We start from the raw sequence: 16,839 nt of genomic DNA, 5'->3' as shown, positions 1-16,839 counted from the left end.
CCGAGATGACCGGCTGATGCACCACCTGTGCCCCCTACTGTGCCACAAACACAAACACACAAACACACACACAAACACACAAACACACACACACACAAACACACAAACACACACGGACGCACGCACAATCCATCCCCCCACAACGCTGAGCGAGGTTAAAAGGGAGATCCGGTAACTTTGCGTGAGAAGGCGAGTCAGAGGGGAGACAAAATTGAATCATCACAGCTACCAGCGGCAGAAGACGGCAACCATCTACCGAGAGATGTTCAACCCACCGAAGGTGACCAGCCAGCCACCGACGCAGGAGATCGCCACCGACGCAGGGAAAGACTGTCGCAAGCTCGACCAAGGATGACGAGGCTTTGATTTAAAGCATTCGTGACTGCAGTAGTTCATATTCGTAGTTTTTTTTTCCGGTAAAGTCGCCACGTTGAAGGGAAACAACAAAATAATAATAAAAAATATATAAAAAAATAAAAAAATTCTCACGACGTTTCGACCATAACTCAAACGGTCATCTTCAGGTGTACACCTGAAGATGACCGTTTGAGTTATGGTCGAATAAAATATTTATAAAACAATAAACAAAAAATTCTCACGACGTTTCGACCATAACTCAAACGGTCATCTTCAGGTACAAAAAAATTCTCACGACGTTTCGACCATAACTCAAACGGTCATCTTCAGGTACACCTGAAGATGGTACACCTGAAGATGACCGTTTGAGTTATGGTCGAATAAAATATTTATAAAACAATAAACAAAAAATTCTCACGACGTTTCGACCATAACTCAAACGGTCATCTTCAGGTACAAAAAAATTCTCACGACGTTTCGACCATAACTCAAACGGTCATCTTCAGGTGTACCTGAAGATGACCGTTTGAGTTATGGTCGAATAAAATATATATAAAACAATAAAAAAATTCTCACGACGTTTCGACCATAACTCAAACAGTCATCTTCAGGTACAAAAAAATTCTCACGACGTTTCGACCATAACTCAAACGGTCATCTTCAGGTACACCTGAAGATGACCGTTTGAGTTATGGTCGAATAAAATATAAATAAAACAATAAAAAAATTCTCACGACGTTTCGACCATAACTCAAACAGTCATCTTCAGGTACAAAAAAATTCTCACGACGTTTCGACCATAACTCAAACGGTCATCTTCAGGTGTACACCTGAAGATGACCGTTTGAGTTATGGTCGAATAAAATATAAATAAAACAATAAAAAAATTCTCACGACGTTTCGACCATGTACACCTGAAGATGACCGTTTGAGTTATGGTCGAATAAAATATAAATAAAACAATAAAAAAATGCTCACGACGTTTCGACCATAACTCAAACAGTCATCTTCAGGTACAAAAAAATTCTCACGACGTTTCGACCATAACTCAAACGGTCATCTTCAGGTACACCTGAAGATGACCGTTTGAGTTATGGTCGAATAAAATATAAATAAAACAATAAAAAAATTCTCACGACGTTTCGACCATAACTCAAACAGTCATCTTCAGGTACAAAAAAATTCTCACGACGTTTCGACCATAACTCAAACGGTCATCTTCAGGTGTACACCTGAAGATGACCGTTTGAGTTATGGTCGAATAAAATATAAATAAAACAATAAAAAAATTCTCACGACGTTTCGACCATAACTCAAACGGTCATCTTCAGGTGTAAGAATTTTTTTATTGTTTTATATATTTTTTATTATTATTTTGTTGTTTCCCTTCAACGTGGTGACTTTACCGGAAAAAAAAACTAAGGATATGGCGAGGCTTGTCGAGCGGCGACACGCGACGCCGTGAGAATTCGCGCGCCGTCAGAAGCAGCATCAGCTCGCAAAGTCGTTCCACCCCACCGCTCTGGGCATCGACTCACGAGGGCCGCAGCAGTTCGAGCCGAGCCGAGGAGAATTCCAGCAGCAGCATCCGGAGAGCCGGAGCGGTAGAGAGCAAGCAGCAGAGCCACCAGCGCCATCAGCAGCAGAGCCACCAGCAGCACCAGCAGCAGAGCCACCAGCAGCAGAGCCACCAGCAGCAGAGCCACCAGCAGCAGAGCCACCAGCAGCAGAGCCACCAGCAGCACCACCAGCACCACCACCAGCACCAGCAGCAGAGCCACCAGCAGCAGAGCCACCAGCAGCAGAGCCACCAGCAGCACCATCACCACCATCACCACCACCAGCAGCAGCAGCAGCAGCATCATCCGGAGAGCCGGAGCGGTAGAGAGCAAGCAGCAGAGCCACCAACACCACCAGCAGCAGCACCAGCACCACCAGCACCATCACCACCAGCAGCAGCAGCAGCAGCAGCATCCGGAGAGCCGGAGCGGTAGAGAGCAAGCAGCAGAGCCACCAGCAGCACCAGCAGCAGCTGAGCCACCAACAGCACCAGCAGCAGAGCCACCAGCAGCAGAGCCACCAGCACCACCACCACCACCATCACCACCAGCACCACCACCATCACCACCCCCACCATCACCACCACCACCACCACCAGCACCATCACCACCACCATCACCACCACCACCACCATCACCACCATCACCACCCCCACCATCACCACCACCATCACCACCATCACCACCACCATCACCACCATCACCACCACCATCACCACCACCACCACCATCACCACCATCACCACCACCATCACCACCACCACCACCACCATCACCACCATCACCACCACCACCAGCACCATCACCACCACCCACCACCATCACCACCCACCACCATCACCACCACCATCACCACCACCATCACCACCACCACCACCACCATCACCACCATCACCACCACCATCACCACCACCATCACCACCACCACCATCACCACCACCACCATCACCACCACCACCCACCACCATCACCACCCACCACCATCACCACCACCATCACCACCACCATCACCACCACCACCACCACCACCATCACCACCATCACCACCACCATCACCACCACCATCACCATCACCACCACCACCACCACCATCACCACCACCACCACCATCACCACCACCATCACCACCATCACCACCACCACCATCATCACCACCACCACCACCATCACCACCACCATCACCACCACCACCACCACCATCACCACCATCACCACCACCACCATCACCACCACCCACCACCATCACCACCCACCACCATCACCACCACCATCACCACCATCACCACCATCACCACCACCATCACCACCACCATCACCACCACCACCATCACCACCACCACCATCACCACCACCACCATCACCACCACCACCATCACCACCACCACCACCATCACCACCACCACCATCACCACCACCACCACCACCATCACCACCACCACCATCATCACCACCACCACCACCACCATCACCACCACCATCACCACCACCACCATCACCACCACCACCATCACCACCACCACCCACCACCATCACCACCCACCACCATCACCACCACCATCACCACCACCATCACCACCACCACCACCACCATCACCACCATCACCACCACCATCACCACCACCATCACCACCACCACCATCACCACCACCATCACCACCACCATCACCACCATCACCACCACCACCATCATCACCACCACCACCACCATCACCACCACCATCACCACCACCACCACCACCATCACCACCATCACCACCATCACCACCACCATCACCACCACCATCACCACCACCACCACCATCACCACCACCATCACCACCATCACCACCACCACCATCATCACCACCACCACCACCATCACCACCACCATCACCACCACCACCATCACCACCATCACCACCATCACCACCACCACCACCACCATCACCACCCCCACCACCATCACCACCACCACCACCACCATCACCACCACCACCACCACCACCATCACCACCCACCACCATCACCACCACCATCACCACCACCATCACCACCACCACCACCACCATCACCACCATCACCACCACCATCACCACCACCATCACCACCACCACCATCACCACCACCACCATCACCACCACCACCCACCACCATCACCACCCACCACCATCACCACCACCATCACCACCACCATCACCACCACCACCACCACCACCATCACCACCATCACCACCACCATCACCACCACCATCACCATCACCACCACCACCACCACCATCACCACCACCACCACCATCACCACCACCATCACCACCATCACCACCACCACCATCATCACCACCACCACCACCATCACCACCACCATCACCACCACCACCACCACCATCACCACCATCACCACCACCACCATCACCACCACCCACCACCATCACCACCCACCACCATCACCACCACCATCACCACCATCACCACCATCACCACCACCATCACCACCACCATCACCACCACCACCATCACCACCACCACCATCACCACCACCACCATCACCACCACCACCATCACCACCACCACCACCATCACCACCACCACCACCACCATCACCACCACCACCATCATCACCACCACCACCACCATCACCACCACCATCACCACCACCACCATCACCACCACCACCATCACCACCACCACCCACCACCATCACCACCCACCACCATCACCACCACCATCACCACCACCATCACCACCACCACCACCACCATCACCACCATCACCACCACCATCACCACCACCATCACCACCACCACCATCACCACCACCATCACCACCACCATCACCACCATCACCACCACCACCATCATCACCACCACCACCACCATCACCACCACCATCACCACCACCACCACCACCATCACCACCATCACCACCATCACCACCACCATCACCACCACCATCAGCACCACCACCACCACCATCACCACCACCATCACCACCATCACCACCACCACCACCATCACCACCACCATCACCACCACCACCACCACCATCACCACCACCACCATCACCACCACCACCCACCACCATCACCACCCACCACCATCACCACCACCATCACCACCACCATCACCACCACCACCACCACCATCACCACCATCACCACCACCATCACCACCACCATCACCACCACCACCATCACCACCACCATCACCACCACCATCACCACCATCACCACCACCACCATCATCACCACCACCACCACCATCACCACCACCATCACCACCACCACCACCACCATCACCACCATCACCACCATCACCACCACCATCACCACCACCATCACCACCACCACCACCATCACCACCACCATCACCACCATCACCACCACCACCATCATCACCACCACCACCACCACCATCACCACCACCACCATCACCACCACCACCACCATCACCACCACCACCACCAGGGGGAGGAGGAGGAGGGGGAGGAGGGGGAGGAGGAGGAGGAGGAGGGGGAGGAGGAGGAAGAGGAGGAGGAGAAGGAGGAGGAAGAGGAGGAGGAGGCCCGAGCTACCCGCACGATGCGCATCAGCCTGGCGTCTGCCTGACCAGAAGAATTCATCGAGGACGCATTCACACTCCAACCCATACCATCCCCGCTCCACACGCATACGCGAAATTTTGATTTAAAGCTTTCGTGACCGCCAGTGATTCGTATTCTTAGCTCTTTGGGTAAAGTCACCACGTTGAAGGGGAAACAATAAAATAATAAGGAGCTCCTTGCAGGGTGGGCTGGTAGGACAAGTCTCTGCGCTGTCTATTGCTGATTTTACACCCAGACAGCACGAGATTTCACTTCGTTAAAGTATTGAAAGGGGAAGGACGGACGGACGGACACATTAATCTATTGCAGGCTGGTACACTCAGTTTACAACTTCGTTCATACCAGTATAAATACATATAAAACAATAAAACAATGAAATATATATATATAAAACAATAAAAAAAATTCTCACGACGTTTCGACCGTAACGCAAAACGGTCGTCATCAGGTGTGAAACCCACAGCAAGAACATTTTGAAACACGGAGACAATTTCAACCGAGAAGATGGATTCTGGCTTAGCAATCATTGGAAGGATTTGATAAACCATTTAGAAGGACGAGTCCATCCATGTTCTGAAAAGAGGAGAGGGGGGGAGACGAAAATTTAATGTACGCTGTCTGAAAGCCACCGTAAGCGTGAACAATCAATTAAGACCCGAAATGGTTTATCAAATCCTTCCAATGATTGCTAAGCCAGAATCCATCTTCTCGGTCGAAATTGTCTCCGTGTTTCAAATTTTCTTGCTTGCTGTGGTTTTCACACCTGATGACGATCGTTTGCGTTACGGTCGAAACGTCGTGAGAATTTTTATTGTTTCACATAAATATTTTATATATATATTTTATTGTTTCCCTTCAACGTGGTGACTTTACCGAAAGAGCTAGTAATACACATACGCGAATCGTTGATGAAAAGACGAATGATAAAGTTGCATGAGCCGTCAGCTGGCGGTGAAGGCATCTCGGGCTCATCGCAGTGATCAGAATTAGTCGAGTAATGAGAGGCGGGGTTTTTCCCCTTTTTTCTGGCAGCAAAACTGAAACCATTTTTTTTTGTTTACAAGGAGGATTCGTGTTTACTGCATTAACCTGCAGTCAAAATGCGAACCAAAAACACACACACACACACTATGATCATATATGATGATGCATTGTCCTTGACACTGATTGGTCCACGCCAAGGGACGGCTTTCTTTTGAGCCAACGTCTCAATTGGTGCTCGACCAGAAGACGCCAAGAGGCGTCATCGTCGCATTAATTTTTTTTAGGGATTTTTATTCCTATGATACTGCCTGCAATAGATTAATGTGTCCGTCCGTCCGTCCCCTTTGAATACTTTAACGAAGTGAAATCTCGTGCTGTCGGGGTGTAAAATCAGCAATAGACAGCGCAGAGACTTGATATTAAGTCTTATTGAACCCAACATTTGGAAGCGACAGTGCCATCAAATTGCGCTAAATTCCAATGCTCCTACCAGCCCACCCTGCAGGGCACCTGTTAATATGCATGCAGTGTCCTTGAATTTGATTGGTCCACACCAGAGACGGCTTTTCTTAGAGCCCTTTAGTCTCTCCACTGGTGTTGGACCAGAAGACGCCAAAAGGCGTACAACTCAAAAACAACAGCGCCACTATCAGAGTTATTGAGGGCTCGGGGTGAACATTTACATTATGAGACCTCCTTTGCCAGTAACAATATATAGTTAATAAGTTTTACCCTTTTAACTGGCACACAAAAACTGACACCTTTATTCAAGACATCGTGTTTGCAATAACCACAACAATAACCACAACAATAACCACAACAATAACCACAACAATAACCACAACAATAACCACAACAATAACCACAACAATAACCACAACAATAACCACAACAATAACCACAACAATAACCACAACAATAACCACAACAATAACCACAACAATAACCACAACAATAACCACAACAACAACCACAACAATAACCACAACAATAACCACAACAATAACCACAACAATAACCACAACAATAACCACAACAATAACCACAACAATAACCACAACAATAACCACAACAATAACCACAACAATAACCACAACAATAACCACAACAATAACCACAACAAGAACCACAACAATAACCACAACAAGAACCACAACAATAACCACAACAATAACCACAACAATAACCACAACAATAACCACAACAATAACCACAGCAATAACCACAACAATAACCACAACAATAACCACAACAATAACCACAACAATAACCACAACAATAACCACAACAATAACCACAACAATAACCACAACAATAACCACAACAAGAACCACAACAATAACCACAACAATAGCCACAACAATAACCACAACAATAACCACAACAATAACCACAACAATAACCACAACAATAACCACAACAATAACCACAACAATAACCACAACAACAACCACAACAATAACCACAACAATAACCACAACAATAACCACAACAATAACCACAACAATAACCACAACAGTAACCACAACAATAACCACAACAAACAAAAAAAGACAACTCTGATGATACTGGTACGAACGAAGTCATAAACTGAGTGTACCAGCCTGCAATAGATTAATGTGTCCGTCCGTCCGTCCACCTTTGAATACTTTAACGAAGTGAAATCTCGTGCTCTCGGGGTGTAAAATCAGCAATAGACAGCGCAGAGACTTGATAAGTCTAATTCGCACCCAACATTTGGAAGCGACAGCGTCATCAAATTGCGCTAAATTCCAATGTTCCTACCAGCCCACCCTGCAGGGCACCTGTTTGCCGTATATATGCTCGCGTTACTCTGATGAAGTCATCGTTCGTTCTGCTACCCAAATGAACAAACGTGATCATGGAGGGTTAAGTGTATGAACCCATGACGAATGCATGAGTCCATGAAGCCCTAAGTTAATCGATGGCTATTTGCGAAATCCTGCTCATGAATTAATTACCCGTATTGCTTCGCCTTCGGGACATGATTCCTTGATTGCCTCGGTATTTAAATTTGTTGCACGCATTTTTAACGACTTTTTGGTTCCAATCGCCGTATATGCTCGCGTTACTCTGAGGATTGTAATCAATTGATCTGTTACCCGGTTAGCAAACGTGATCATTGAGGGTTAAATGGAATGAGTCAATGAGTGGAACATCCCCCAGGAGTATTTCGATTTGAAGCTGGTCGTGGCTGCGAGGATTCGTCTTCTTCTTTGGTTCTTTCGGTAAAGTCACCACCCACGTAGAATGATAATAAAATAATAAATTGATAAAATAACACAACAATAATATTCTCACGACGTTTCGGCCACAACACAAGCGGCCTTCATCAGGTGAAGGGGGCGAGACTGTCTGGTAGGACAGCGCTGGAGTGAAAGAGCCACGTTCAGATCACGGCCTTTAAGCTGTGTGAGAGGAAACAAAGCGCCTTAGAGTCGCGGCATCTCTTCAGAAAGGTGAGAGACTCGATTAGTTGAGCCTTCTTATCCCGGAGTCTGTTGAATGATCTTAAGGATGTGTGGAATCCCTCCCCGTAGAGGCGGTTAAATTTCGATTTAAAGCTTTCGTGACTGCAATGATTCATCTTCTTTGGTTCTTTCGGTAAAGTCACAACAGACTCCGGGATAAGAAGGCTCAACTAATCCAGTCTCTCACCTTTCTGAAGAGATGCCGCGACTCTAAGGCGCTTTGTTTCCTCTCACACAGCTTAAAGGCCGTGATCTGAACGTGGCTTTTTCACTCCAGCGCTGTCCTACCAGTCTCGTCCCTTCACCTGATGAAGGCCGCTTGTGTTGTGGCCGAAACGTCGTGAGAATATTATTGTGTCATTTTATTTTATCAATTTATTATTTTATTCTCATTCTACGTGACTTTACCGAAAGAACCAAAGAAGATGAATCATTGCAGTCACGAAAGCTTTAAATCGAAATTTAACCGCCTCTACGGGGAGGGATTCCACACATCCTTAAGATCATTCAACAGACTCTGGGATAAGAAGGCTCAACTAATCCAGTCTCTCACCTTTCTGAAGAGATTGCCGCGACTCTAAGCTGTCTCTCTCCCCCTCCTCTGTTCCGACCATGGACGAACTCGTCCGTCTGAACGGGGCCCGTAGCTATCCGTGGTGCTAAAGTTGAGGGCGCTTTGTTCCTCTCACACAGCTTAAAAGCCGTGATCTGAACGTGGCTTTTTCACTCCAGCGCTGTCCTACCAGACAGTCTCGCCCCCTTCACCTGATGAAGGCCGCTTGTGTTGTGGCCGAAACGTCGTGAGAATATTATTGTGTCATTTTATTGTATCAATTTATTATTTTATTCTCATTCTACGTGGTGACTTTACCGAAAGAACCAAAGAAGATGAATCCTTGCAGTCACGACCAGCTTTAAATCGAAAAGGATTCGTCTTCTTTGAGTTCTGCCGGTAAAGTCACCACCACCACCACCACGTAGAATGAGAATACAATAATAAAATAAAACAATTACATTCTCACGACGTTTCGGCTACGACACAGGCGGCCTTCTTCAGGTAACGACAGAGCTTCGATTGTCGAAGATCTCCCACGAGTACTGCGTCGACAATTTCAAGCGTAAGAATTCGCTCGTTGGAAGTGTTCAGGTTTTGTGTTTAGAAGTCGAAATCGCTTAACACAGAAGTGTCCGAGTGTTTCCTGTCCGAGTCCACGCGTAATAATCTTAATATCAAGAACTCTATCCTGCGGTTGAGATATGTGAATTTGGCGACCTGACAAAAAAAAACACACACACGAATACATGATCAGGAAATGTTGAAGCGAGAATTATTGTATCACACCGATCGATAATACGAACCTAGACTCAATCTGGCGTACTTACAGCACACCTTCGATTTAAAGCTTTCGTGACTGCAATGATTCATCTTCTTTGGTTCTTTCGGTAAAGTCACCACCACGTAGAATGAGAATAAAATAATAAATTGATAAAATAAAATAACACAATAATATTCTCACGACGTTTCGGCCACAACACAAGCGGCCTTCATCAGGTGAAGGGACGAGACTGACTGGTCACTCCAGCGCTGTCCTACCAGACAGTCTCGCCCCCTTCACCTGATGAAGGCCGCTTGTGTTGTGGCCGAAACGTCGTGAGAATATTATTGTGTTATTTTATCAATTTATTATTTTATTATCATTCTACGTGGTGACTTTACCGAAAGAACCAAAGAAGATACAGCACACCTGTCTGACCTCATACGAGTCGCTGTCTTATCCCGATTGTTGATACGGCCCTCGTCAGCGAGGAAAGGTGCCTAATCATCATAACGGATCGCATTAGCATAATCGCATAGATTCGCATAAATTATTACGAGTATCTCTCGAATTAGCATAATTTATGCGCACCAACATTGATTTCGGATTATTACGCATATTTCCAAATTTCTATTAATTTTTGTATTATTTTCAACAAATTTTCATAACCGGCATATACAGCACGGGCTAGAGAAGAGATGGAGTGATGTGGTACAGGAGGACGTGGAGATGAGTGGACTTGCCGATGACCGGTACCAACGGTGTCAAGATCGGCCTCTGTGGAGGAGGCTCGTGAAGGATGCTACTGGGCACTTAGAGGCAGTCGCCCTCCAACAACAACGGAGGGCGGAGGAGCGACGCTCACAACACGCACACACAGACACACACAGACAGACACAGACAGACGCACACACAGACACGCACACACAGACATGCACACACAAAGATAAAGATCCCCCATATAGCCTTAACAGACTGTAGGGGCAAGTGCTGTTAGCAAGCACCTATGAAGGCCAGAACGGTACACGAAGGGGTGGGTGGCCAGCACCACGCCCGACCGCCTTTGTCTCCCTAGTGGCAGTTTACACACCGCACCAGGCACTCATTTGAGGCTGAGTCGACCTAGGGGAGGCCCGGGACCGGTTCAGACAATCGTCACTGGCGGTGATGGCCGTGAGCGGGAATCGAACCCGGGTCGCCAGGTTCATAGCGCAGCGTAGCGCTAACCGCTACACTACCGCTCCCCACACACTCACACACACAGTGACACACAAACAGTGACACACAGACACACACACAGACACACACACATAGACACACACACAAACACACACAGACACACACAGACACACACACAGACACACCACACACAGACACACACACATAGACACACAGACACACCACACACAGACACACACACAGACACACACACAGACACACACACACAGACACACACACAGACACACACACACAGACACACACACAGACACACACACACCCACAGTGATTGATGTTCGCATTCCATCACCGTATATGGACCTGCGAAGTCAAACTCACCTGGGCATACCACAGGCAAAGGTCTCCCAGGTAGCCTCTAGCAGGGCTGTAGGGGCAAGTGCTGTTAGTAGCGAGTAGCAACAGCGACTAAGATACTCACCATATTCATAGATCCACAGCAACCGATACAAATAGATTCCCACAGACACACACATACAGAGCCAGAGAGATCATACAGCGAACCACAGAGACCCACAGTGCTGAGTCTATGGGTGGCAGTGCTGAGTCTATGGGTGGCAGTGTTGAGTCTGTGGGCAGTGTTGAGTCTATGGGTGGCAGTGTTGAGTCTATGGGTGGCAGTGTTGAGTCTATGGGTGGCAGTGTTGAGTCTATGGGTGACAGTGCTGAGTCAAAGGGTGGCAGTGTTGAGTCTATGGGTGGCAGTGTTGAGTCTATGGGTGGCAGTGTTGCGTCTATGGGTGGCAGTGTTGAATCTATGGATGGCAGTGTTGAGTCTGTGGGTGGCAGTGTTGAGTCTATGGGTGGCAGTGCTGAGTCTATGGGTGGCAGTGTTGAGTCTATGGGTGGCAGTGTTGAGTCTGTGGGTGGCAGTGTTGAGTCTGTGGGTGGCAGTGTTGAGTCAATGGGTGGCAGTGTTGAGTCTATGGGCAGTGTTGAGTCTATGGGTGGCAGTGTTGAGTCTATGGGTGGCAGTGCTGAGTCTATTGGTGGCAGTGTTGAGTCTATGGGTGGCAGTGTTGAGTCTATGGGTGGCAGTGTTGAGTCTATGGGCAGTGTTGAGTCTATGGGTGGCAGTGTTGAGTCTATGGGTGGCAGTGCTGAGTCTATTGGTGGCAGTGTTGAGTCTATGGGTGGCAGTGTTGAGTCTATGGGTGGCAGTGTTGAGTCTATGGGCAGTGTTGAGTCTATGGGTGGCAGTGTTGAGTCTATGGGTGGCAGTGCTGAGTCTATGGGCAGTGTTGAGTCTATGGGCAGTGTTGAGTCTATGGGTGGCAGTGTTGAGTCTGTGGGTGGCAGTGTTGAGTCAATGGGTGGCAGTGTTGAGTCTATGGGCAGTGTTGAGTCTATGGGTGGCAGTGTTGAGTCTATGGGTGGCAGTGCTGAGTCTATTGGTGGCAGTGTTGAGTTTATGGGTGGCAGTGTTGAGTCTATGGGTGGCAGTGTTGAGTCTAAGGGCAGTGTTGAGTCTATGGGTGGCAGTGTTGAGTCTATGGGTGGCAGTGCTGAGTCTATGGGCAGTGTTGAGTCTATGGGCAGTGTTGAGTCTATGGGTGGCAGTGTTGAGTCTGTGGGTGGCAGTGTTGAGTCAATGGGTGGCAGTGTTGAGTCTATGGGCAGTGTTGAGTCTATGGGTGGCAGTGTTGAGTCTATGGGTGGCAGTGCTGAGTCTATTGGTGGCAGTGTTGAGTTTATGGGTGGCAGTGTTGAGTCTATGGGTGGCAGTGTTGAGTCTAAGGGCAGTGTTGAGTCTATGGGTGGCAGTGTTGAGTCTATGGGTGGCAGTGCTGAGTCTATGGGCAGTGTTGAGTCTATGGGCAGTGTTGAGTCTATGGGCAGTGTTGAGTCTATGGGTGGCAGTGCTGAGTCTATGGTGCAGTGCTGAGTCTATGGGTGGCAGTGTTGAGTCTATGGGTGGCAGTGTTGAGTCTGTGGGTGGCAGTGTTGAGTCAATGGGTGGCAGTGCTGAGTCTATGGGTGGCAGTGCTGAGTCTATGGGCAGTGTTGAGTCTATGGGCAGTGTTGAGTCTATGGGTGGCAGTGTTGAGTCTATGGGCAGTGTTGAGTCTATGGGTGACAGTGTTGAGTCTATGGTGCAGTGTTGAGTCTATGGTGCAGTGTTGAGTCTATGGGTGGCAGTGTTGAGTCTATGGGTGGCAGTGTTGAGTCTATGGGTGGCAGTGTTGAGTCTATGGGTGGCAGTGTTGAGTCTATGGGTGGCAGTGTTGAGTCTATGGGTGGCAGTGTTGAGTCTATGGGCAGTGCTGAGTCTATGGGGCAGTGCTGAGTCTATGGGCAGTGTTGAGTCCATGGGCAGTGTTGAGTCTATGGGCAGTGTTGAGTCTATGGGCAGTGCTGAGTCTATGGGGCAGTGCTGAGTCTATGGGCAGTGTTGAGTCTATGGGCAGTGTTGAGTCTATGGGCAGTGTTGAGTCTATGGGTGGCAGTGCTGAGTCTATGGTGCAGTGCTGAGTCTATGGGTGGCAGTGTTGAGTCTGTGGGTGGCAGTGTTGAGTCTATGGGTGGCAGTGTTGAGTCTATGGGTGGCAGTGTTGAGTCTATGGGCAGTGTTGAGTCTATGGGTGGCAGTGTTGAGTCTATGGGTGGCAGTGCTGAGTCTGTGGGTGGCAGTGTTGAGTCAATGGGTGGCAGTGTTGAGTCTATGGGTGGCAGTGCTGAGTCTGTGGGTGGCAGTGTTGAGTCTATGGGTGGCAGTGTTGAGTCTATGGGTGGCAGTGTTGAGTCTATGGGCAGTGTTGAGTCTATGGGTGGCAGTGTTGAGTCTATGGGGGGCAGTGTTGAGTCTATGGTTGGCAGTGTTGAGTCTATGGGTGGCAGTGTTGAGTCTATGGGTGGCAGTGCTGAGTCTATGGTGCAGTGTTGAGTCTATGGTGCAGTGTTGAGTCTATGGTGCAGTGTTGAGTCTAAGGTGCAGTGTTGAGTCTACGGGTAGTGTTGAGTCTATGGGGCAGTGCTGAGTCTATGGGCAGTGCTGAGTCTATGGGTGGCAGTGTTGAGTCTGTGGGTGGCAGTGTTTAGTCTCTGGGTGGCAGTGTTGAGTCTATGGGTGGCAGTGTTGAGTGTATGGGCAGTGTTGAGTCTATGGGTGGCAGTGTTGAGTCTATGGGTGGCAGTGTTGAGTCTATGGGTGGCAGTGTTGAGTCTATGGGTGGCAGTGTTGAGTCTATGGGCAGTGTTGAGTCTATGGGTGGCAGTGTTGAGTCTATGGGTGGCAGTGCTAAGTCTATGGGTGGCAGTGTTGAGTCTATGGGTGGCAGTATTGAGTCTATGGGTGGCAGTGTTGAGTCTATGGGTGGCAGTGTTGAGTCTATGGGTGGCAGTGTTGAGTCTATAGGTGACAGTGTTGAGTCAATGGGTGGCAGTGTTGAGTCTATGGGTGGCAGTGCTGAGTCTGTGGGTGGCAGTGTTGAGTCTATGGGTGGCAGTGTTGAGTCTATAGGTGACAGTGTTGAGTCTATGGGGGGCAGTGTTGAGTCTATGGTGCAGTGTTGAGTCTATGGTGCAGTGTTGAGTCTAAGGTGCAGTGTTGAGTCTACGGGTAGTGTTGAGTCTATGGGGCAGTGCTGAGTCTATGGGCAGTGTTGAGTCTATGGGTGGCAGTGTTGAGTCTATGGTGCAGTGTTGAGTCTATGGGCAGTGTTGAGTCTATGGGAAGTGTTGAGTCTATGGGCAGTGTTGAGTCTATGGGCAGTGTTGAGTCTATGGTGCAGTGTTGAGTCTATGGTGCAGTGTTGAGTCTATGGGAAGTGTTGAGTCTATGGGCAGTGCTGAGTCATCTTGTCTGGCTAGCTATAGATGGCAATGGACACTTTCACGACCATCACCACCACCACGAACAGCAACGGACCTTCAGTTTACGTCTTTATTCAGCAGGCGGAAAGCTCCACCCATAACCACCACCACCAACACCACTAACACCACCACTACCACCATCACCACCACCACCAACACCACCACCACTACCACCACCTCCACTATCACCAACCCCCTCACTCACTCATTCTCTCTCTCACCCAGACAGCCACTACCACCACCACCACTACCACCCCCAGCATCACCACCACTACACCACTACCACCACCCTCACCCACTCAGCAACCAAGCCACATCATCATCATCTCACCACATCATCATCATCTCACCACATCATCATCATCATCTCACCACATCATCATCTCACCACCACATCATCATCATCGTTTCACCAGCGGCCACATCTCCAGCACCTCTCTAAGTAGTCCACCATCACCACCACCGTCGCCGCTAGTCCACACGACGCGTGACCCCATCTCCCCGAGCCCCTCACTCCAGCCACATCATCATCATCTCACCACCACATCATCATCTCACTCCAGCCACATCATCATCATCTCACCACATCATCATCATCATCATCTCACTCCAGCCACATCATCATCTCACCACATCATCATCATCATCATCTCACTCCAGCCACATCATCATCATCATCTCACCACATCATCATCATCATCTCACTCCAGCCACATCATCATCATCATCTCACCAGCGGCCACATCTCCAGCACCTCTCTAAGTAGTCCACCACCACCGCCACCGTCGCCGCTAGTCCACACGACGCGTGACCCCATCTCCCCGAGCCCCTCACTCCAGCCACATCATCATCATCTCACATCATCATCATCATCTCACATCAACATCTCACCACCACATCATCATCATCATCTCACCACATCATCATCATCATCTCACATCATCATCTCACCACCACATCATCATCATCTCACTCCAGCCACATCATCATCATCATCATCATCTCACTCCAGCCACATCATCATCATCATCATCATCTCACATCATCATCATCATCTCACCACCACCACATCATCATCATCTAACCAGCGGCCACATCTCCAGCACCTCTCTAAGTAGTCCACCACCGTCGCCGCTAGTCCACACGACGCGTGACCCCATCTCCCCGAGCCCCTCACTCCAGCCACATCATCATCATCATCATCTCACATCATCATCATCTCACCACCACATCATCATCATCTCACCACCACATCATCATCATCTCACCACATCATCATCTCACCACCACATCATCATCATCTCACCACCACATCATCATCATCATCTCACCAGCGGCCACATCTCCAGCACCTCTCTAAGTAGTCCATCACCGCCACCACCACCACCCCCACCACTACCACCACTACCACCATTCTTACCCACTCAGCAACCAAGCCACATCATCATCATCATCATCTCACTCCAGCCACATCATCATCATCATCTCACCACATCATCATCA

Source organism: Petromyzon marinus, chromosome 82, assembly GCF_048934315.1.
Source record: "Petromyzon marinus isolate PM22_M1 ecotype Great Lakes invasive population chromosome 82, UKy_Petmar_22M1.pri1.0, whole genome shotgun sequence".
Classification (NCBI taxonomy): domain Eukaryota; kingdom Metazoa; phylum Chordata; class Hyperoartia; order Petromyzontiformes; family Petromyzontidae; genus Petromyzon; species Petromyzon marinus.
This window is presented reverse-complemented; position numbering follows the sequence as displayed.